Source organism: Pseudophryne corroboree, chromosome 6 (genome assembly GCF_028390025.1).
Source record: "Pseudophryne corroboree isolate aPseCor3 chromosome 6, aPseCor3.hap2, whole genome shotgun sequence".
NCBI lineage: Eukaryota > Metazoa > Chordata > Amphibia > Anura > Myobatrachidae > Pseudophryne > Pseudophryne corroboree.
The window spans coordinates 596,920,395-596,944,034 of record NC_086449.1 but is presented as its reverse complement, the minus strand read 5'-3'; the positions used below and the strand labels follow the sequence as shown (position 1 = coordinate 596,944,034).

At 43.7% G+C, this 23,640-nt stretch overlaps 2 long non-coding RNA genes across 5 annotated transcripts in view; both read left to right on the top strand.

The window, feature by feature from the left end:
* LOC134935492 (uncharacterized) overlaps positions 1-23,640 on the top strand; it is a 92,970-nt gene that overhangs the window by 44,767 nt on the left and 24,563 nt on the right. For 2 of the 4 annotated variants that reach the window (XR_010180182.1, XR_010180183.1), the window contains exon 2: positions 17,693-17,736. The exons of the other annotated variants lie outside the window; for them this stretch is intronic. This is a non-coding gene — a long non-coding RNA (uncharacterized LOC134935492). The remainder of the gene's footprint in view (positions 1-17,692; positions 17,737-23,640) is intronic. 4 annotated transcript variants of the gene reach the window in all.
* Positions 12,482-14,698, top strand: LOC134935491 (uncharacterized). The gene is made up of 3 exons (XR_010180181.1): positions 12,482-12,563; positions 14,279-14,428; positions 14,538-14,698. It is a non-coding gene; the product is annotated as an uncharacterized LOC134935491 (long non-coding RNA).

Below are 23,640 nucleotides of genomic sequence, written 5' to 3'. Positions count from 1 at the left end.
CCGTTTGGGAGCTTTGGTATAATCTCTATTGTCCTTACGGAGTTCCCAGCATCCACTAGGACGTCAGAGAAAATAAGAATTTACTCACCGGTAATTCTATTTCTCGTAGTCCGTAGTGGATGCTGGGCGCCCGTCCCAAGTGCGGACTATCTGCAATACATGTATATAGTTATTGCTTAACTAAAGGGTTATTGTTATGAGCCATCTGTTGAATGAGGCTCAGTTGTTGTTCATACTGTTAACTTGGTATGGTTATCACGAGTTGTACGGTGTGATTGGTGTGGCTGGTATGAGACTTACCCGGGATTCCAAATCCTTTCCTTGTAATGTCAGCTCTTCCGGGCACAGTTTCCTTAACTGAGATCTGGAGGAGGGGCATAGAGGGAGGAGCCAGTGCACACCAGATAGGACCTAATCTTTCTCTTAGTGTACCCAGTCTACTGCGGATCCCATCTATTCCCCATGGTCCTTACGGAGTTCCCAGCATCCACTACGGACTACGAGAAATAGAATTACCGGTGACTAAATTCTTATTTTTTATTGTGTGTGTGGTGCGGAAATGGTCTGACAGGGCATGCGTCGTCAGACCATTTTTAATATTTCTAAGATATTCACTTATCCGCACCTTTAAGGACCTGGAAGTTCTTCCGATGTAAAAGAGACCGCATGTGCATTCAACCGCATAAACCACATTTTTGTGTTACAGGTGGCAAACGTGTCAATTCTGACTTTTTTTCCCATTTACCTCAAAATCACTGGTTTTATTATTGCCGTCACCCTTTATGGTGCGGCACCCAATGCACATCCCGCATCGGAAAAAACCTTTCGATTTGATGGTGGGCAATGATTTTGCAGGAGGTAGAGCACCTCTTACTAATGCATTACTCAAATTAGGGGCCCTTCTGTAAATACATTTTGGTCTATTTGGAAGTTTCTCCCCTACTATGGGGTCTGTTTTAAGAATGCCCCAATGCTTCCTTAATATCCTTTCCATATCCCTATACTGGCTATTAAAAGACGTGATAAAAGCCCATTCGAAGGGTGTAAAGTAAAAGCCTGGTGCTTTTACTTTTTTGTGAAGAAGTTCATTCCTCTTTATTTTTCCTACTTCAGTGGTTGTATCCCTCACTTTTTCAATTGCATAGCCCGATGCTATGAAGTTCTCCTGCATTTCGCTTAGTTGTTCATCAAAAATGGCAGTTTCTCCGTAGATGCCGTATTTGTCCACATGGTACTGACCCCAGCCAATCTGGATGATGGCAGCTATTCTGTTTGAGATATGCCCTAGAGTCTGTGGGTTTTTTGTAATTTTTTGTTTGTAGCACACCATTTTTTGGATAAACAGTCACATCCAAAAAATGTGTCTCAGTATTGCTACTTTCAAAAGTAAAAGAAATATTGATGGAATTGTGATTTAAGTACTCATAAAAGGCGGTCAATGTGGGGGTATCCCCCCTCCATATAAAAAACATGTTGTCTATGTATCTGACCCAGGACACCAGGTTCGCTCCAAAGGGATTATTTTCCCAAATGTGTTGCTCCTCCCATGGCCCCATAAAAAGGTTGGGGTAACTTAGAGCGAACCTGGTGTCCATTGCTGTGCCCACCTTCTGTAAGTAAAATGTATCTTTAAAATGGAAGTAATTATTTGTTATAATAAATTCGGCCCCGTCTACAATAAAATTCCATGTTCCTATTGGCAGTTCGCTTTTTTTAAGGGCTTCGACAACGGCTTTTAGTCCGTCTTGATGGTTTATCACTGTATATAGTGACTTTAAGTCAGCCGTCACCATAGTGTCCGTTTCTTCCCATGCTATGGTGTCTAAAGCATTTAAAAAGTCTGTGGTATCTCTTAAATGGGACCGGTTCTTTAATACTAGTGGTTGTAAAAGAAAACCCAAATATCCGGACAAATTGGAGGTCACGGAATTTATCCCGGAGACAGTTGGCCTCCCTGGTGGTCTTAGGGGGTCCTTGTGTATTTTGGGTAAGATATAAATAATCAGGATAACTGGTTCCTCGTTATACATATATTTATATTCCCTTTCTTTCAAGATATTCTGTTATAGATATTTGGCCAGCATAGTCTGCAGCTTGTCCAAGTTCACCTGTGTGGGATCTTTTTTTAACTTAGAATAGGTATTTTGGTCCTCTACTTGTCTTAATACCTCCTCCTTGTACATATTCCTATTGAGAATCACTACCCCCCCCCCCCCCCACCCTTATCGGCAGGTTTGATTATTAACTCCGCATTGATTTTCAATCTTTTAAGAGCTTGCCTCTCCTTCCAGGTCATGTTTAAATTAATTTTACCGTTAGGAAGTTCTTTTAAGTCTTGGTGGACTAGATCATAGAAAGTGTCTAAGAATTTACCCTTCATATACGTCGGATAAAAAAATAATTTTGGTTTGAAGGGTGTGCTGGCAACATCAGTTTCCACAGTGTCCCTAACCTCTTTACCTGGGAAGAAGTGTTTCAAAGTCAATTTCCTGATGAATTTATTCAAATCAATGAAAGTGGAAAACTTGTTAATGGGAATAGAGGGGGCTCCCTTTTTCCACAACTGAGACTTCTTCCTTGGCTAAATATGGTTGCTTAGATTAAAGATTTTGACTTTCCCTCCCCCGGTATCATTCCCTGTAGCCTCAACTGAGTTGTGTGTTGCTATTCTCCTCTTTTTACATCTAACAGTTCTTTTTCTAACATGTTTACTTCGTTTTTCCCCACAGCATCCCCTCCTGGTCATTTGTACCTGTAGGTGGATCGACCCCCTTCTAAAAAAGGAGACTAACTTCGAGAAAGCATTACGCCTTTCCTTATACAATTTTATTGTAGAAGGGGCAGAATTTATTTTAACAAATAATTACTTCCATTTTAAAGATACATTTTACTTACAGAAGGTGGGCACCGCCATGGACACCAGGTTCGCTCCAAGTTACGCCAACCTTTTTATGGGGGCGTGGGAGGAGCAACACATTTGGGAAAATAATCTGTTTGGAGCGAACCTGGTGTCCTGGGTCAGTTACATAGACAACGTGTTTTTTATGTGGAGGGGGGATGCCCCCACATTGACCGCCTTTTATGAGTACTTAAATCACAATTCCATCAATATTTCTTTTACTTTTGAAAGTAACAATACCGAGACACATTTTTTGTATGTGACTGTTTATCCAAAAAATGGTGTGCTACAAACAAAAAATTACAAAAAACCCACAGACTCCAGGGCATATCTCAAACAGAATAGCTGCCATCATCCAGATTGGATGGGGTCAATACCAGGTGGACAAATATGGCGTATACGGAGAAACTGTACCGAGACTGCCATTTTTGATGAACGAGTAAGCGAAATGCAGGAGAACTTCATAGCATCGGGCTAATCAATTGAAAAAGTGAGGGATACAACCACTGAAGTAGGAAAAATACAGAGGAATGAAATTCTTTACAAAAAAGTAAAAGCACCAGGCCTTCAATCCACACCCTTCGAATGGGCTTTTATCACGTCTTTTAATAGCCAGTATAGGGATATGGAAAGGATTTTAAGGAAGCATTGGGGCATTCTTAAAAGAGACCCCATAGTAGGGAAGAAACTTCCAAATAGACCAAAATGTATTTACAAAAGGGCCCCTAATTTGAGTAATGCATTAGTAAGAGGTGCTCTACCTCCTGCAAAATCATTACCCACCATCAAATCGAAAGTTTTTTTCCGATGCGGGATGTGCATTGGGTGCCGCACCATTAAAGGTGACGGCAATAATAAAACCAGTGATTTTTAGGTAAATGGGGAAAAAAGTCAGAATTGACACGTTTGTCACCTGTAACATAAAAAATGTGGTTTATGTGGTTGAATGCACATGCGGTCTCTTTTACATCGGAAGAACTTCCAGGCCCATAAAGATGTGGATAAGTGAACATCTTAGAAATATTAAAATTGGTCTGACGACGCATGCCCTGTCAGACCATTTCCGCACCACACACAATAAAAATCCTGCTGATATTAGGAGATTTCCAGGGGTACAATGGGTGAAAGGTAATTGGAGACAAAGGGACCTCTAAACACAATTAGCAAAAGTGGAAATGAGGTATATCAACGAATTGGGCACGCTGCTGCCGGGCGGGCTGAACCTCGATTTCGAGGTAAAATGGTTCTTGTGACTTATTACCTTTCCATCTTTTGCATAGCACTTCTGGACTTTATTCTCTGCATGTCACTTATTAAAATCATTTTTGGGATGTGCAATATTCAATTGTTACTATGTGATACTGACTGACCTTTGCTTTTTATATATACCCCCTGTTATGGCCGCACCACATATTATATACTCAGTGATTGTTAGGCGCCGAGGGTCCGCTCGTCAGTGCGGCCCAGCGCCTAGCAACCAGGGACGCCGTACGCGGACAGCCGCCGGCTCCCTGGCAACGCTAGACGCCGGGCGCACGGAGCCGCACAGACCCTAGCAACGGGGACGCCACTGTCGGACCGCGTTCCCCGTTGCTGGGTCCAAAGTTAATTACCACACTTGTTTCCTGGCCGTGCAGTATGGCAGCTACACGGTTTGTTTGTAATTAGCCCTGTCTGGCACCTGATTGGAGGGCTTCCATTTAAAGGCACTCTCAGGACTTCTCACAGACGCCGGTAATAGCTTCCTGTTTGCTGTATCTGTTGCAGAGAGTGTTTCCAGTCCTGCTCTATCCGGTCGTTCCTGTCCTCAGTGGTCCAGTACTCGTAAGTTGTCATCTGTTCCTGGAGTCCTGACCGAGCACCTTTAACATCCTGTGGTGTTCGTGAGTCGCGGCGTAGCCGTGTGTTGCGGCTTGACCGCTTACTATTTATTATTTGTTATATTGAGTCTCGGAGCTTTTGCGGAGGATTCCGCTCCCACAAATCCACTCTGGTATCCAGCGGTGCTGGGTAGGAGTAACGGATTAGTGGATTTTGGTTGTCCTTTTCCCTGGCGGTTTGTCCGCACATACTTCTGGTTTAAGTTTAGTTAGCTTGTAGCCCCTGGCCTGGTTGTTTAGTCAGAGGGCCCCTTGTTATCACCCTGTCTCGGATTTCCCTTTGTCTCCCATTAAGACCTGAGGGGGCATCGGAGTTGGGCAGACATAATCCGCCCTTCAAACGCGGCTGCCATGGGCTCAAGCAACCATAGTCTCGCAGGGGATTTCTGATAAACACGGGCGAGACAACGGAGTTAGGGCGCATGGGGTTACTAGGCTTTCCTGTTCCCGTAACCAGCATTCCCTTCCAGTACTCTGGCCTTTGTCATAAGATCTCCTCTGGTCAGAAGTACTGGAATCATAACATTATTACCGGCCACACCAAAACTTAAAATTAAACAAGGTTTGATTTTTTTCCCTTATTCAGTTTGGAAGATTTGTCGGCCTCATGAATCCCACTGGTTTAGGGCCAAATCCTGGCCAGCTTCTAGTTAGCCAGATTCAAGAACTTACTCAGATGGTTCAGGATCTTTCCCTTCGGGTGAAGTCGCAGGAAGATCTTTTACGGACTTCCCGAGGGTCGTCCCTGAACCGAAAATGCATTTGCCTGACCGTTTTTCTGGTGATAGGAAGCAGTTTTTTAATTTTAAAGAGTCTTGTAAACTTTATTTTCGTTTAAGACCAATCTCCTCAGGTACGGAATCTCAGCGGGTCGGAATTATTATTTCTTTACTTCAGGGGGATCCCCAGACCTGGGCTTTTGGTTTAAGAACAGAGGATCCGGCATTGTTGTCTGTAGACGCCTTTCTGGGGTCTTTAGGGCTTTTGTATGATGACCCTGATAGAGAGGCATCCGCCGAGAGTCAGTTGCGTGCTCTCAGACAGGGTAGGAATCCCGCAGAGATTTATTGTACGGAGTTTCGCCGTTGGTCGAACGACTGTGGCTGGAATGACCCAGCCCTGCGCAGTCAGTTTCGCCTCGGCTTATCTGAGTCTATAAAAGACAGTCTCCTTCAGTATCGCGCTCCTGAGACTCTTGATAAACTCATGGAGCTTTCTATTAAGATTGATCGTCGTCTCAGAGAGCGGAGGGCTGAAAAAGGAGCACCTGTCGGGTCTTCTCCTTGTGTTTTTTCCATTCCTGTGGACATAGAGGAGCCCATGCAGATGGGTCTCTCCAAGCTGTCTCCTGAAGAAAGAACCAGAAGGCAAAATTCTGGTCTTTGTTTGTACTGTGGGGGTAAGGAAAATTTTGCCCGTAATTGTCCGAACAAGTCGGGAAACGCCTCGACCAAGTGAATTGTGAGGGGGTTCACTTTGGTCTGCAGCTTATCTCCTCGAATAATTCCCTGTTAGTCCCAGCTAAAGTTTCCTTTGGCAGCCTCTGTTCTTCGGTGTCGGCTTTTGTTGACAGTGGAGCTGCAGGGAACTTTATGGACTTAACGTGGGCCAAGGCCTTAGGTATTCCTCAGTTAACCTTGGGTAGGCGTATCACCATGCATGGTTTAGATGGGAGTCCCTTGTCCAATGGGGTTATTTCCCTCTGTACTCCCCCTGTTCTACTTTCGGTAGGAGCTCTTCATTCCGAAAAGATTGAATTTTTCCTTACCCATTGCCCTGCAGTTCCAGTGGTTCTGGGTCACCCTTGGCTGGCCTTTCATAATCCCATCATTGATTGGCAGTCGGGGGAGATCTCACAATGGGGTACCATCTGTAATAAGGAATGTATTACGTTTCCCATCAGAATAGCTGCTGCCATTCCCGAACCCATTCCTGTGGAATACCAGGATTTTGTTGATGTATTTTCCAAGGGCAATGTGGACATTCTGCCTCCCCATCGGCCTTATGATTGTGCTATTGAGCTAATTCCTGGTGCCACATTGCCAAAGGGAAGGTTATATGCATTGTCCGGACCAGAAACTGTGGCCATGAATGAGTATGTTAAAGAGAGCCTAGGGAAAGGATTTATCAGGCCATCTAAATCCCCGTTAAGTGCAGGCTTCTTCTTTGTGGAGAAGAAAGATGGATCACTCAGAATTTGCATTGACTTTAGAGCCTTGAATAAGATCTCAGTAAAAAATACTTACCCTTTGCCGCTGATTTCTGTCCTCTTTGATCAGCTACGTTCGGCTGTGATTTTTTCTAAGATTGACCTGAGAGGAGCATATAACCTCATCCGAATCAAGTCAGGAGATGAGTGGAAAACGGCATTCAGTACTCAGTCGGGTCACTACGAGTATCTGGTTATGCCATTCGGCCTGTCTAACGCTCCGGCAGTTTTCCAGGATCTCATTAACGATGTGCTCCGTGATTTTCTTGGAAGATTCGTGGTCGTTTACTTAGACGATATCTTGATCTATTCTGACTCTATTGAACAACATGTTACCCAGGTGCGTCAGGTTCTTCAAAAATTACGTGAAAATCACCTATATGCCAAGCTGGAGAAGTGTGAATTTCATGTCACGGAGGTATCCTTTTTGGGGTACATTATTTCCCCTCGGGGATTCTGTATGGAACCAAAGAAGCTCCAAGCCATCCTTAGTTGGGCGCAACCCACCAACTTAAAAGCAATTCAGCGCTTTTTAGGGTTTGCAAATTATTATAGAAGATTTATTCATTCTTTTTCCGACCTGGTTGCTCCCATTGTGGCACTGACTAAGAAGGGAGCGGATCCAACCAGCTGGTCTCGTGAAGCTGAGTTATCTTTTCAGGCCTTGAAACAAGCCTTCGTCTCAGCCCCAGTCCTCAGACATCCCAACCCAGAATTGCCTTTCATTGTTGAGGTTGATGCCTCGAAGGTTGGAGTAGGGGCTATCCTGTCTCAGAAGGATCCGGACTCTCTAGAATTACATCCTTGTGCCTTTATGTCCAGGAAATTCTCATCTGCTGAATCCAACTACGATGTTGGTAACCGGGAATTACTGGCTATTAAATGGGCTTTCGAGGAGTGGAGGCATTGGCTTGAGGGAGCAACACATACCATTTCAGTTTTGACTGATCACAAAAATCTTCAGTACATCGAATCAGCTAAACGGCTGAATGCCCGGCAGGCTCGTTGGGCTTTATTTTTTACTCGTTTCAAGTTCATTATCACCTTCAGGCCAGGTTCCAAGAATACCAAGGCGGATGCCCTATCACGCATCAGTTCTTCCAGTTCATGATAACAGTCCTGTTACTCCCATACTTCCGTCTTCAGTCATTCGGGCAGGCCTCACACAAGATTTATTTACCCAGTTAAAGCAGCTTCAACATCAAGCTCCTGGAAATACTCCTGCTGGTCGTCTTTATGTCCCTGAGTTTTGGAGAGCAACTGTTTTGACTGAGTTTCATGATAGCAAAGTTGCCGGGCATCCGGGGATCTCTAAGACTTTGGAATTAGTCTCCCGCTCAGTATGGTGGCCTGGTCTTTCTAAAGACATTAAGGAGTTTGTTTTTTTCTTGTCAGGTCTGTGCACAGCATAAAGTTCCCCGTTCCTTGCCTATGGGGCAACTTATGCCCTTAAATGTTCCTCTCAGGCCATGGTCTCATATTTCCATGGATTTTGTGGTAGACCTCCCTCTGTCAGCCGGATGCCGAGTCATATGGGTAGTAGTGGACCGTTTTAGCAAGATGGCCCATTTCATTGCTCTTCCCCGACTGCCATCTGCCCAGGGATTGGCAGTTTTGTTCCTCCGCCATGTTTTCAGACTCCATGGGTTACCTACTGATATTGTTTCTGATCGGGGTCCACAATTCATTGCACAATTTTGGAAGTCTTTTTGTGCCTCATTAAAGATGAAATTGTCTTTAACGTCTGGCTACCATCCCCAGTCCAACGGGCAGACTGAGCGAGTTAATCAATCATTAAAACAGTATTTGCGTTTGTACTCAGCCAAACTCCAAAATGATTGGTCCGAGTTTCTTCCTTTGGCGGAGTTTGCTTACAACAATTCCTGTCATTCCTCCACCAATGTGTCTCCATTCTTTACAGTTTTTGGTTTTCACCCCAGAGCTAATTCCTTTTTTCAACATTCCTCTGTCTCCTCGATAACCTTAACCTCTCATCTCAGACTCATTTGGAGAAAAGTGCACCTTGCTCTCAGAAAAGCGGCATATCGGGAGAAAAAAATTTCTGACAGGCTCCGGCGGCCTTGCACTTTTAAAGTAGGAGATAGGGTATGGTTGTCGACTCGCAACATTAAAATTCGACAAACCTCAGCCAGATTGGGTCCCAAATTTATTGGACCATTTCATATTATTAAAAAAATCAATCCAGTTGCTTTCCGGTTACGTTTACCAAGAGCTCTCCGGATCGGAAATACGTTTCATTGCTCCTTGTTGAAACCATACGTTTCTTCCAGTAGATTTCCTCGAAAGATCTCTCAGAGGAAATCGCCAGTAGATGTACAGGGTCATCAGGAGTTCTTGGTGGAGAAGGTTCTTGATTCCAAATTGTCCCGGGGTCGGCTTTATTTTCTGGTACACTGGAGAGGTTATGGTCCAGAGGAAAGGTCTTGGGTCCTGGATAAGGATCTCCATGCCCCGAGGCTCAAGAGGGCATTTTTTCGAGAATTTCCTCGGAAACCTGGCTTTAGGGGTTCCTTGACCCCTCCTCAAGGGGGGGGTACTGTTAGGCGCCGAGGGTCCGCTCGTCAGTGCGGCCCGGCGCCTAGCAACCAGGGACGCCGTACGCAAACAGCCGCCGGCTCCCTGGCAACGCTAGACGCCGGGCGCACGGAGCCGCACAGACCCTAGCAACGGGGACGCCACTGTCGGACCGCGTTCCCCGTTGCTGGGTCCAAAGTTAATTACCACACTTGTTTCCTGGCCGTGCAGTATGGCAGCTGCACGGCATGTTTGTAATTAGCCCTGTCTGGCACCTGATTGGAGGGCTTCCATTTAAAGGCACTCTCAGGACTTCTCACAGACGCCGGTAATAGCTTCCTGTTTGCTGTATCTGTTGCAGAGAGTGTTTCCAGTCCTGCTCTATCCGGTCGTTCCTGTCCTTAGTGGTCCAGTACTCGGAAGTTGTCATCTGTTCCTGGAGTCCTGACCGAGCACCTTTAACATCCTGTGGTGTTCGTGAGTCGCGGCGTAGCCGTGTGTTGCGGCTTGACCGCTTACTATTTATTATTTGTTATATTGAGTCTCGGAGCTTTTGCGGAGGATTCCGCTCCCACAAATCCACTCTGGTATCCAGCGGTGCTGGGTAGGAGTAACGGATTAGTGGATTTTGGTTGTCCTTTTCCCTGGCGGTTTGTCTGCACATACTTCTGGTTTAAGTTTAGTTAGCTTGTAGCCCCTGGCCTGGTTGTTTAGTCAGAGGGCCCCTTGTTATCACCCTGTCTCGGATTTCCCTTTGTCTCCCATTAAGACCTGAGGGGGCATCGGAGTTGGGCAGACATAATCCGCCCTTCAAACGCGGCTGCCATGGGCTCAAGCAACCATAGTCTCGCAGGGGATTTCTGATAACACGGGCGAGACAACGGAGTTAGGGCGCCAGGGGTTACTAGGCTTTCCTGCTCCCGTAACCAGCATTCCCTTCCAGTACTCTGGCCTTTGTCATAAGATCTCCTCTGGTCAGAAGTACTGGAATCATAACAGTGATGGACTTATGGGAAGCCCCACGTTCGATAAACACCACAGACTATCTGCTGCTGGTATCGGAGGCAACGAGTTCCAATGGAAACGGATGCGGCTGGCCGGACTATGGAGCTATAGACGTGAAGGGCAAAAGCGGAAATGGTGGCGGGATGTGGAAAGGCTCATGCGACATGTAGTTAATGGATGTGTAGGAGCCACCTGCGCCCACCGCCCCGCAATTGGTAGGATGTACATTTAAATAGAGGGACCAGAGGAACTGGACATTACACTATTGGATGCCTTGAAAAAGACCCGATGTACAGGGTAGAAATGCGTTGGCCGAACAAAAATACTGACTAAACCAGGAGATCCAGTGTGGAGGACCAGTGTATGTGGTATAGGAGCTGCTGCGGTTGCCGTGGACTCACAAACTTATGTGCTCTATTTTCACCTGCTTCTGGTAATTGCACTTTATTGGACTCCCTGGGGTAAATTTACGAAGGTCCCGATTTTGACCGAGATTGCGTTTTTTCTTCAAAGTGTCATCTCGGTAATTTACTAAACACTAATCACGGCAGTGATGAGGGCATTCGTAATTTTTTGCTAGTCCAAGTAAAAAATTACGAATGAATACACCATCGGTCAAATTACGCCTGTTTAGATATGAATCTCGGTCATTTACTAACCATTCGTAATTGTAATTGCTGCCGCGAAAATGCATTCGCGGCCGCGAAAAATTACAAATCGTAATTTTTTCCTAAAAAAAAATGTGCCAGCATTTGAAAACCGCGTTTACATGTGTACTCGATTATCCATTACTCACACCTGAATGTTTGGCCCTATAAAAGTGTTCCAGGCACATTCTGAACTTCTCTCACTCAGAAATGGCGGCTGTGGTGTGTGGCAATGATTTTTTGTTTGCTGTGGGATACCTTAGACTGCTCCATGAGGCTTCCAGGAATCAGGCCCAGGTAAGTGAACATGGTCAACAGGTTGTCCAGGTACCGCGGAGGCTGCGCCAGCCTCGTTTTTTTAGAGGGCGTTTAAACTTAAATGCATTGTCCGATGATAGGGTCATACAGATGTTCCGCCTAAATAGAACCAACATTTTCCAACTGTATGACCTTGTCAAACTGGGCATAGACCCTGAGACAGCACGCTCTCGCTCTGTCTCAGGCCTACACAAACTCCTGGCTGTGTTACACTTTATGGCTACTGGGAGCTTCCAGGCTGTGGCAGGCGACGTCATTGGTATCTCACAGCCCACCTTTTCCAGATATTTGATTCAGGTGAGTCTAAAAATACATATGCGGTTATGTCTAAGTGTTGCTTCTGTAAGTACAAACAACACAGTATTGTAGAGAATACCTAACATGACACTCACCTTAGCTTCTTTAATGTCCACTCAGGTTTTGGATGTGTTGGAGCCACACATTAAAGCCTCAATCTGCTTCCCTACCGAGGAGTCGGAGTGGAGTGCTGTCAGGGTAGCTTTCTATGAGCTTGCTGGCATGCCCAATGTGCTGGGGGCCATAGATTGCACACACGTTCAGCTGAGATCACCTAAGGGCCGCCAATATATATATACTAATAGGCATCTGACACAATCAACTAATGTCCAGGTGGTCTGTGATGCAAACCTAAAAATTATGAGTGTTGTTGCAGGTTACCCTGGTGGCTGCCATGACTCCTTCATCCTCAGTCAGTCATCGCTCTTCGATAAATTTGAGGAGGGACAAATGCCTGATGGCTGGCTGTTGGGTATGTTTAAAATGTTTTGTGTGTATGTCTTTTAACCACAAACTCCAGTTTGGATGAGGTGAAAGAATAATCTAACATATGTACTAATGTTGACTATATCTGTTTTTAAGGTGATGGGGGTTACGGCTGCTACTCTTGGCTCCTTACTCCATTGTCCCAACCTGATTCTCCTGCTGAACACAGTTACAATCGTGCACATAAGGCTACGCGGAATGTGATGGAAAGATGTTTTGGTGTGCTGAAGTCACGGTTTCGGTGTCTGGATAAATCTGCAGGCCTTTTGTTGTATAGTCCCTCAAAGGTGACTAGAATTGTGTTCTGCTGCTGTTTTCTCCATAATCTGTGTTTAAGTCAACATCTGGCACATGATGAGGGAGAAAGCAGTCAGCAAGCAGAGGAGTTAGAAGCATCTGGTGACAGTGTGAGTACAAATGTAGGGAGGCAGGTACGGCAAGAAGTGATCCTGCGCTATTTTACAGGTCAGTTTTATTAGGCTGTAATTATCCTTGACTAAACTCTTTGCACTACTTTCTATTGTGTGTTTTGTTACTTACTGTTTGTTGTTTATAGTGGTGTGTACATTGTGCTTAGTTTATGCTAAAAATACATTTTCAGTCATTACCCATGAAAAACATACATACATACAGAGCAGCTTCGCCAATGTTGGAGACGGACACAGGAAGTTGTGTGTTTGTCAAATACAAATTTTTATTTTTCAAATAACATTGTGGTTATTTTTTGCGCTTGTGTGTGCTGGGTGCTGGCTCACTGGCACGTGCTCTGGAGGAACGCCGAACAGGGGAGGTTACTGGCGTTTGGATAGGGGTCGTGGTCCCCGAGCTGGAGGTTACTTGGTGAGCTCCCATCAATGAAATATTGCTGCTTAAATTATTAAGGCTTGCAATCAGCTGAGTGTTGGTTGCAGTGTGGCTGGCTACAATCCTGGATAACGACTCATTCACCACTTGGTTGTGCTGAATGAGCTGAACGAGTGCCTGCTGATGGCGCTGTTGCTCATCTATGATGCGCGATAAATGAGCAAGCATTTGGCTGTTGTCAGCCCTTATTTGCTCCATTGAGGTTGCCATTCGCCCTACTTGTACAATCAGTCTGCCCGAGTTGCGACTAATACGCAGTAGATGATGGGGCAGACTGGCAAGGTGTTGTGTATGTGCGGTCAGGCTGGCATTGCTTTGGGCCTGTTGGCTTGTCCAACTGGCCCAAAAATCATCTGGTATTTGGCTTGGGGGCGGAGCTTGTGCCAGTTGTGGACTGATGGAGGCTTGGGGGATATCCTGCAACTGTATTGGCTGGCTTGGGTCAACAGGTGTAAGTTGAAGTGTGATGGTTGCCTGTTGGTCTTGTCCCTGCTGGTCCACGTCGGCCATCAAGCTGGGCTCTGTATGGGGTGGGCAACATGCAATGTTTATTTCTATATTTTTTACAAGGCTACTTCTACACATTACTACATTCATAATACTCCATTTTTAAAAGTTTTGGCGTTGATTTTATAAACTTATAATGTTTTTTATGTTCAAAAACATATATACCAACACAGGCGGAAACATAGACAGATTTGCATAATCCTCACCTAACCAACTCCCCTCCACAGCATTACACTGTTAGATTCCCTCCCCTGACCACGATATAGTCTACTTACCAGGATAGTCCAGATGAGCGGAGCAAGTAAGCCATCTACATACTGGACAGGGGAGATGTGTGAACACTATAATGTTGTGGATACTGTTTTTTATATTGAATTTTATTCATATTTTATTTAAATGTGCACGTGTGTGGGCCCAATTTATTTAAAAATCTGTAATTTAATAAAAATTATGTTGGCGAGAACATCCACTAAGACCTTATCTAAAAAATTTTAATCACCTTTAGCAATTGAAGACGTAACAACACATTGCTTGTTCTGGAAAACATGTAATCTCAAAACCAACTAACAACATATTAACTGTACTGTGTATATTATTGCTTATGTGTTTAATTTCTGTTTTTACTCACCAGATAACTGAGGGGATCGGGGCTCATCACTCTGCGAACTCGCCAATAGTGCCAGTGGTGGCTGGGGTGACACTGCCGAAAGTCGTCGCCTGGGTGGGGATGATGGAGCCGCAGATTCCGAGCCAAGACGCCGTGTCTTACTTGGCCTCCTGGGTAAGTGGCCCGAGCCCTGTGATGGGCGCCTTACAGGAGGTCGGCTTCCAGAAGCAGAACCTATGTGAAAATATAAACATTAATATTTTGTACTTCTATGTGTTTTCAGAATATGTGACTACAGTGAAGACTTACCTGCAATCCCAGCCTCATCCTGACTTGTCTGAGGCCTGTCTGGCCGGCTGGTCTGTGGAACTGTTGAAAAAGTGTTCCAAACATTATTACCATGCTTTGTGTTAAAAAAACCACTGCAAAGCCTTATTGTACTGTAACCATCTATTAGGTATTGGTTGATTAAATAATTTCAGCTTAAGAGCTTCTAGCTTCATTTTTTTGTGTTGTATATCCAAATGTACATGATGTGGCACACAATAAATATGTTACATTTTAGAATTATGCCTCAGATATTGCAGAGATTGACTACTTGCAAATGTTTAAAAAATGTAATGTTGAAAAAATTGCACCGCTTTTCAGAAGTAAAAAACAAAAACAAAACATTTTTTAATAAGCAGACAACACAGATGTCCAAGCATTATCGCCAAAAAAAAATATTTTTTAGTTTAAATAAAAAACAGACATTGCACATGTTTTTGCGCAATATTTAATTTAACAAACAGCCAATGCAAGGTGAAAAAAGCACATTCTAAACACAAACACACCTTAAGGGTGCATAGGCCTGCAATATGTTAAAAAAAATATATGCATCCTTTACCCTTTAAAAATGACATTTACAACATTTAGCGGACATTTAAAAAACAATATAACAAATCAAACTTACCATCCTGCGTGGGTCTGTCCGAATCCCGGACATGAGTAGCAGACACCACTTCTGCAGGAATCAATGCCCGCACAGGCTCCTCCCAGTCCCGATAGGTTGCCCGGAAAGGTGGGCCACCTCCGGTTTTACGTGCAGATTTGGCCATCTTGGCCTTGACACGCCGCTTAATATCATAAAACCTCTTGCGGCACGTGTCCTCAGTCCGCCTCACCACACCCTCACTATTCACAGCAAGTATTACTTGCCCCCACAGGACAGACTTCCTGCGGGAGGACACCTTGCCAGCATCCTGACCAAACAATTGGCGATGGTGCTTCATCAGCTCACGCACCAAAGCCATGTTTTCAGCATAGCTGAACTTTATATTCCTGCCAGTCTTGGTAGTGGTGCGTGGCTGCGGAGCCACAACACCATCACTATCACTGGAAAATACAGCAACAGGCACCCCCTCCTCCTCCTCCTCACTAACCTCCTCCCTCTCACTACCCCCCTCCACCTCACTACCAGCCTCCACCTCACTACCAGCCTCCACCTCACTTCCAGCCTCCACCTCACTAACCTCCGCCACCACACTGACCTCTGAGTCGGACATGACAAACAACAAAAAACACTGAAAAATCAAAACACAAAACACACTCCTCCACTACTCCTACTACTACACACCACACAGCCAACACACACGCTCACTCACTCACTCACAAACAATGACAAAAGACTGTAAAAAAAATACAAGGACAAAAAAATTGACAAACTGTGAAAAAACAATACTACAAATATGACAATACTACTTACACACACAGTACAGCACTCAACAATCACCAAACTCCTCTCCAAATCCACCAAAAACTCCACCAAACTCACCAACTCCAAATACACCTTCCTCTCTCCTCTCCACTAGCTAAACCCACGAGGTGCGGAGTGTTTGGGGCGGTTTTATAGTAATATGCACAGACACTCCTCCTTCACGAATACAACCAATCACGGCCGCGTGACGTAAACGAAACTTAGGACTAAAAACGCGGCAGCAATTTCCAAATCACTGCCGTAACAGACATGTGACGCAGTCGTAAAAAAAAACCCACAACGCGGCCGCGAAATAGCAAACGCGGCCGCAATCTACATCAGAAAAGCACGAATGACATCGACATCGGAAGAAACGAAAATTACGAATACGACAGCTTAGTAAATTAGTCGTAATCAATTCAAAAAGTTGCAATTTTACACTGTCGATGTCATTCGTGATTGAACTTGGACATGTTTCTGGAAAATACGAATCTTAGTAAATTTACCCCCCTGTGTTGATTTCTTTCTGTGCTGCTACAATATTTCCTGCTGCGATATGTTTTCAAGGATTATCATTAAATGTATTTTTAATTGTGCTGTATTTCATGCACTTTATTCTGGCATTTATTGAGAACAACTGTGATTCACTATATGCACTTTATTTTTTTTCTGGTTGGCAAATATCTCATTTGAGACCTGTAAGGATAAGACCACAAACGACAGTGGGTCCGGGACCATATTTTGATGCGCTTGGTTGTTTGTATTGACACCGTATTCTTTTTGCAATTGGTCCAATCCCGTTTGGGGTGGAGGTATTTTAGAGAGTTGCCTCTGTGTGTCTTTCACTTTATCAAGTTGCTCATAGTGCGCACTTTGTATAGATTCCACACCTGTATCTATCTCATTATCTTATATACCGTGCAGTGCCTAGATCAGGTTTCAATGTCGCCCTACACTACCGGTAACGGGCGCAATGACATTACGCGGCACCCAGCCAACGGTGGGGTGATGGAGCCAATCACAAAGGTAACCATAACCTAATAACCTATAAAACAGGGACAGCATACTAGACAGTGCAGCATCATTTTACAGCATAGTTTAACATACAAAACAGGGACAGCATATGTACAGATATATAACTCTTTATAGTGTAAATTTCTCTGCAGATTTACGTGTTTATATCTAAAAATGTCATGGAACAGCAGTGGTTTAAATTTGTGATGAATTTTGCAGATGTTGTTTAGGGACAGATTTAACAACTACTGATATTCTTGTTTTCACTTGTTAGGAATGTTAAATGGTGCTCTGGCCAACCAACTTCTACCTGCCATAGTGCCATGTGTTTGAAAAATGACAATAGCTGATTGGCTTGAGCACCATTTAACAATTGTAAAAAGTGATAGCAAGAATATCACTTGCTGTTACTGCCCCTTAGTTATTTGTTGAGATCAGATTTATTTATTTACAAGCATTGAACTCTCCTATTAACTGAGCCTTTTTCTGTGTGAATTTTGCTAAAAGTTTTTCCTTTCATCTGATATCATTACTCAAACAGGCTATCTTATCAAACTTGGAATAGTGCAATCAACTTTAATTTCTTTGTTCACTTAACCTTTTTCTATTTTGTTCTTTTTTAAATGATCTGATAAACTAATTTCCAACACTTAGCCTTGTAAGTCCAAAAATCCACTGGTTTATTTCAGGTGAATTCTAATCAAGCCTACAGCACAATCCAGGATGATTTAAGGTAAAATGGATCACTAAATGCATTTATTTTTTTGTACGACTGTACAGTATGTGAGCATAGCAAGGTTAGAGATGGGAGGGACTGTTAACTGAAGCTAGTGCTCAAATGCTCTCAGAGATATAATGAATTGTACAGTATAAGTTCAGCAAGATAATTGGGGATATTTATTGTACTAGAAACAATGTTAATGCACAATATATTTTTCACTGATAAATTAAACCTGTTTCAGCTTATTGCTGCGTTCTTCATAGAAACATAAAAAGAATAGTAAATATCTACCGGATTGGTTTACTCATTAGTTACTGTACAACATCCTCTGTCCTTCTAAAATATGGCAGGCAAGGGCGCATTTATTCATGTTTGATGTGGCAAATAAATGTAATCATTTTTGCATGACTAAAGGCTCTACTGCATGATGCCCTTCAAAATTTCTTGTCCTGGAAAATTTGCATTCATGCCTATTATCAATAGAGATGAGCAGTTGCCGAACATCACGTCCCAAGCCCGGATCCAAGCCCGGCTCGGGACTTCCCACCAGACACAGAAACCAGAATGAGGCAGAACGTCATCATCCCACTATCGGATTCTCGCATGTTTTGGATTCCATAAAAGGAGCCACGTGTCTCCGCCATTTTCACTCCAGTCCTTGAGAGTGTAGCGAGTGGATGTGTCTCTCTCCTCAGTATCTGTCTGTGTGGGAAAGTGGTGTGGCAACCTGCTCTGTCTTATGTGTGTCCTTCCAGTGCTGTCTTGTACTGCATCAGTCCAGTCACAGTGGTTCTGTCCTCTGCTGCCATATGTCCAGTGCTGCTGTATAAGTCCAGTACAGTGGTGCTGTGTTGTGCTGCATCAGTCCAGTGGTGGTGTCTTGTGCTGCATCAGTCCAGTCACAGTGGTGGTGTCCTCTGGTGCCATATGTCCAGTGCTGCTGTAAAAGTCCAGTCCAGTGGTGCTGTGTTGTGCTGCATCAGTCCAGTGGTGGTGTCTTGTGCTGCATCAGTCCAGTCACAGTGATGGTGTCCTCTGCTGCCATATGTCCAGTGCTGCTGTAAAAGTCCAGTCCATTGCAGTGGTGCTGTGTTGTCCTGCATCAGACCAGTGGTGGTGTCCTTGTGCTGCTGTATAAGTCCAGTGCTACTGCTGTATAAGTCCAGTGTCATAAGTCCATATTAGTTCAATGATACTGCCGTATATGTCCAGTGATACTGCCATATAAATCCAGTGATACTGCCGTATATGTCCAGTGATAATGCCATATAAATCCAGTCCAATGGTAAAGACATATAAGTCCAGTTATACTAATATAAAAGTCCAGTAAGACTGCCGTATAAGTCAAGGGATACTGCCGTATATGTCCAGTGGTACTGCCATATAAATCCAGTGGTACTGCTGTATAAATCCAGTCCAGTGGTCCTGCCTATAAGTCTAGTGGTACTGCTATATAAGTCCACTGGTACTGCTGTATAAGTCCAGTGGTACTTCCGTATAAATCCAGTCCAGCGGTACTGCCATATAAGTCCAAGAGTACTGCCATATAAGTCCAGTGATACTGTCGTATAAGTCCAGTGATACTTCCAAATATGTCCAGTGGAACTGCCGTATGAATCCAGTGGTACTGCCGTATAAATCCAATCCGGTGGTACAACCGTATAAGTCCAGTGGTACTTTCATATAAATCCAGTCCAGTGATACTGTCGTATAAGTCCAGTGGTACTGCCATATAATTTCAGTGATACTGCCATATATAATAGTTGGACTGTCGTATAAATCCAATTGTACTGCCATATAAATCCAATCCAGTGGTACTGCCGTATAGGTCTAGTGGTACTGCCATATAAATCCAGTGGTACTGTCGTAAAAATCCAATCCAGTGGTACTGCCATATAAGTCCAGTGGTACTGCAATATAAATCCAGTCCAGTGGTACTGCCGTATAAGTCCAGTGGTATTGCCATATAATTCCAGTGTTACTGCCGTATAGGGCCAGTAGTACTGCCATATAATTCCAGTGATACTGCCATATATGTCCAGTGGTACAGACATATAAATCCAGTGGTACTGCCATATAAATCCAGTCCAGCAGTACTGCCATATAAGTCCAGTGGTATTGCCAATTAAGTCCACTGGTAATGCTGTATAATTCCAGTGATACTGCCATATAATTCCAGCAGTACTGCCATATAAATCCAGTACAGTGGTACTGCCACATGAGTCCAGTGATACTGCAATATAAGTCCAGGTATAGTGCTGTATAAGTCCAGTGATACTGCGGTAAAAGTCCAGTGGTACTGCCATATATGTCCAGTGCTACTGCTGTATAAATCCAGGGCTACTGTCTTATAAATCCAGTCCAGTAGCACTGTCATATAAGTCCAGTGGTACTGCCATATAAGTCCAGGGGTACTGCCGTATATGTCCAGTGGTACTCCCATATAAATCCAATTAAATCCAGTCCAGTAGTACTGCCGTATAAATCCATTGGTACTGCAGTATAAGTCCAGTGGTACTGCCATAAAAATCCAGTCCAGTGGTACTGCCATATAACTGCAGTGGTACTGCCATATAAATCGAGTGATATTACCTTATATGTCCAGTGGTACTGCCATATAAATCCAGTTGTACTGCCATATAAATCCAGTCCAGTGGTACAGCCGTATAAGTTAGTGGTACTGCCCTATAAGGCCACTGGTACTGCTGTGTAAGTCCAGTTGTACTGCCGTATTAATCCAGTCCAGGGGTACTGTCATATAAATCCAACAGTACTGCCATATATGTCCAGTGATACTGCCATATATGTCCAGTGGTACTGCCGTATAAATCCAGTAGTACTGCTGTATAAATCCAGTCCAGTGGTACTGCCGTATAAATCCAGTGGTACTGCTGTATAAATCCAGTCCAGTGGTACTGCTGAATTACTCCAGTGGTACTGCAATATAAGTCCAGTGATACTGTCATAAAAGTTCAGTGGTACTGCTGTATAATTCCAGTGATACTGTAATATATACCAGTTGTACTGCGGTATAAATCCAGTGGTACTGCCATATAAACAAAGTCCATTGGTACTGCCGTTAAAGTCCAGTGGTACTGCCGTATAAGTTTTGGGGCACTGCTGTATATGTCTAGTGGTACTGCCATATAAATTCAGTGGTACAGTCATAAAAATCCAGTCCCGTGGTACTGCCATATAAGTCCAGTGGCACTGCTGTAAAAGTACAGTGGTACTGCAGTATAAATCCAGTCCAGTGGTTCTGCCATATAAGTCCAGTGTTACTGCCATATACTTCCAGTGTTACTGCCGTATATGTCCAGTAGTACTGCAGTATGAGTCCAGTGGTACTGCCATATGTGTTTATTGGTACTGCCATATAAATCCAGTGGTACTGCCATATTAATCTGGTCCGGTGGTACTGCAGCATAAGTCCAGTGGTACTGTCATATAAGTCCAGTGGTATTGCAGTATAAATCCAGTCTAGTTGTACTGCCGTATAAGTCCAAATTTACTGCCATATAATTACAGTGTCACTACCATATATTTCCAGTGGTACTGCCCTATAAATTCAGTGGTACTGCAGTATAAGTCCAGTGGTGCTGCCGTAAAAGTCCAGTGATACTGCCAAATAATTCTAGTGGTACTCCTGTATAAATCCAGTCCAGTGGTACTACATATAAATCCAGTGGTACTACCATATAAGTCCAATGATACTGTCATTTAAGCCCAGTTGTACTGCCGTATAAGTCTAATGATACTGCCATATATATATCCCATGGTACTGCCATATAAATCCAGTGGAACTGCCGTATAAGTCCAGTGGTACTACCATATAAGTCCAGTGGTACAGACGTATAAGTCCAGTGGTACTGCCATATAAATCCAGTCCAGTGGTACTGCCATATAACTGCAGTGGTACTGCTATATAAGTCCAGTAAAACTGCCATATAAGTCCAGTGATACATCCATATAAGTCCACTGGTACTGCTGTATAATACCAGTGATACTGCCATAAAATTCCAGCAGTACTGCCGTATAAATCCAGTCTAGTGGTACTGCCACATGAGTCCAGTGATACTGCCATATAAGTCCAGTGATACTGCTGTATTAGTCCAGTGATACTGCCATAAAAGTCCAGTTGTACTGCCGAATAAGTCCATTGGTACTGCAGTATAAATCCATTCCAGTGGTACTGCCGTATAAGTCCAGTTGTACTGCCGAATAAGTCCATTGGTACTGCAGTATAAATCCATTCCAGTGGTACTGCCGTATAAGTCCAGTGGTACTGCTATATAATTCCAGTATTACTGCTGTATATGTCCAGTGGTACTGTCTTATAAATCCAGTGGTAGTGCCATATAATTCCAGTGGTACTGCGATATGTCCTGTGATACTTTCGTATAAGTACAGTGGTACTGCCGTATAATTCCAGTAATAATGACATATATGTATAGTGGTAATGCCAGATAAATCCAGTGGTACTGCCATATAAATCCAGTCCAGTGGTACTGCCATATAAGTTCAGGGGTACTGCTGTATATGTTTAATGGTACTGCCGCGTAAATCCAGTGGTAGTGACTTATAAATCTGGCCCAGTGGTACTGCTGTACAATTCCAGTGGCACTGCTGTAAAAGTACAGTGGTACTGCAGTATAAATCCAGTTCAGTGGTACTGCCATATAAGTCCAGAGGTACTGCCATAAAATTCCAGTGTTACTGCTGTATATGTCCAATTGTACTGCATATCAATCCAGTGGTACTGCCATATATGTCCACTGATACTGCCAAATAGGTATAGTGGTACTCCTGCATAAATCCAGTCCAGTGGTAATAGCGTATAAATCCAGTAATACTGACATATAAGTCCAGTGGTTCTGCCGTATAAATCCAGTCCAGTAGTAATGCCATATAAGTCCAGTAGTACTGCCATATAAGTACAGTGGTACTGCACTATAAGTACAGTGGTACAGGCGTATAAATCCAGTCCAGTGGTACTGCCATATAATTCCAGTGATACTGCAATATAAGTTCAGTGGTACTGCCATTTAATTCTAGTGGTACTGCTATAGAATTACAGTGATACTGCCATATAAGTACAGTGTTACTGTTGTATAAATCCATTCCAGTGGTACTGCCATATAACTGCAGTGGTTCTGCCATATAAGTCCAGTGAAACTGCCATATAAGTCCAGTGGTACTGCCATTTAAGTACACTGATACTGCTGTATAATTCTATTGATACTGCCATATAATTCCAGCGGTACTTCCGTATAAATCCAGTCTACTAGTACTGCCACATGAGTCCAGTGATAGTGCGATATATAAGTCCGGTGATGCTGCCATGTAAGTCCAGTGATACTGCCGTAAAAGTCCAGTGGTACTGCAGTATAAATCCATTTCAGTGGTACTGCCGTAAAAGTCCAGTGGTACTGCCATATAATTCCAGTGTCACTGCTTCATATGTCCAGTGGTACTGCCATATAAATCCAGTGGTACTGCTGAATAAGTTCAGTGGTACTGCCGTATAAGTCCAGTGATACTGTTGTATAAGTCCAGTGATACTGTTGTATAAGTCCAGTGGTAACTGCTGTATAATTCCAGTGATACTGCCATATTTCCAGTGATACTGCCACATAAATCCAGTTCAGTGGTACTGCCATATAAGTTCAGTGGTACTGCCGTATAGGTCCAGGGGTATTGCCGTATATGCCTAGTGGTACTTCCATATAAGTCCAGTGATACTGCAGTATAAATCCAGTTCAGTGGTACTGCCGAATAAGTCCAGAGGTACTGCAATATAATTCCAGTGGTAGTGCCAAATAAGCCCAGTGATACTGCCATATAAGTCCAGTGGTTCTGCCGTATAAGTCCAATGATACTGCCTTACATGTGTAGTGGTACTGCCGTATAAATCCA